Below are 1227 nucleotides of genomic sequence, written 5' to 3'. Positions count from 1 at the left end.
GGGGGGGGGGGGGGGCCCTCCCGTCCCCTCCCGTCCCCTCCCGTCCCCTCCCTCTGAGTCCACGAGCTCATCTAGAAAAGCCCTGGGAGGTTGAGCCATTGCTAGAAGCCGCCTCGGGTAGAGCCCTTCATGCTTTCAGGCCCAGCTCGGTTAATTCCTTATTAAACCCACGGGTGTGACAACGTTTTTCAAAATGTGCTGGTTTTCCTCAAATTCCGTTAGAACAACATTTGGGGGAGGAGGGTTGAGAAGAGTGTGAGGAATGAGCGCACAGGAGCCCCGTTTGTGCGCAACAGCAGCTCCCTTCACGAAAACTGGCCCGTGTGACCATTTCTGTGGCAAAAGGCAAAAATTATCAATCAAAAATCCATTTTAAGGACTGTAAAGAACTCGGGACGAGTTGAAACGAGGTGAGATCTTGATCCCACGCGGGGGTGCCGTCGCAGGGATGCCTGGTGCCCAGACAGGGAGCTGCTGGCCACTAACCTTTTCCAACAAGGCCTTTAACACTTAGTTCATTTTAAATTCTAACCGTTTTTGCCACTGCAGCCGGCCTGCCCCCAGGCAGTTAGCCTCACGGCCCCCATTCAGGATTTAAAGTTCGTGATTGCAATTTGTTCCAAACTTATTGACCAAATAATATTCTGTTTCTGAAAAACAGCTTAAGAAGAAAGTTTCCAAGGGAAACTTACTTCTGTGAGCTCCTTTTGTCCTCTGTGAGGTTAAGTTACAATACCTCAGCGGATGAAAATGCTCCCAGAATTAGAGGTATCAGTTCATAACTGTTAAGACGCTGGGAGATTGAATAGTTTCAACACTAGAGGGCAAACGTGTCAAATGCACCTTCTCACCCCGTCCCAAGTTTACCATCAGACAGCTCCCTGTTGTCTTGGAGATGTGTCTGCGTTCTGACCATCCCTGGGCCATTTGTGCCAGTACAGTCTGCGGGAGGGATGGCTGTCCTCAAAGAAAGACCAAACAAGGTTTTCTCTAAACAGGGATCTGAATGCCTTTAAGACTTTTGAAAATAAAATTCAAAAATAGCATTGATCACTTTATGGGTTCTCAGAATAACTGCACAGCAGAATTCAGGTGAGGCCGCCACACGGCGCGGGGTCAGCATGTTCCCTGGGGCGGCCTGCCTCGGGGTGGGGATGGCTGAAGGTTATTGTTTGAATTAAACGAGAATATATACTGTAGGTCTTCAGGCAGAAGCCACTGTCACGG

At 49.4% G+C, this 1227-nt stretch overlaps 1 protein-coding gene across 1 annotated transcript in view; it reads left to right on the top strand.

The window, feature by feature from the left end:
* COL9A3 (collagen type IX alpha 3 chain) overlaps positions 1-1227 on the top strand; it is a 29562-nt gene that overhangs the window by 26306 nt on the left and 2029 nt on the right. The window lies entirely within an intron of this gene.

Source organism: Lipotes vexillifer, unplaced genomic scaffold (genome assembly GCF_000442215.2).
Source record: "Lipotes vexillifer unplaced genomic scaffold, Lipotes_vexillifer_v1.1 scaffold1798, whole genome shotgun sequence".
Lineage (NCBI taxonomy): Eukaryota > Metazoa > Chordata > Mammalia > Artiodactyla > Lipotidae > Lipotes > Lipotes vexillifer.
The sequence above is the reverse complement of the archived record's forward strand: the minus strand, read 5'-3'. Positions and strand labels throughout refer to the sequence as shown.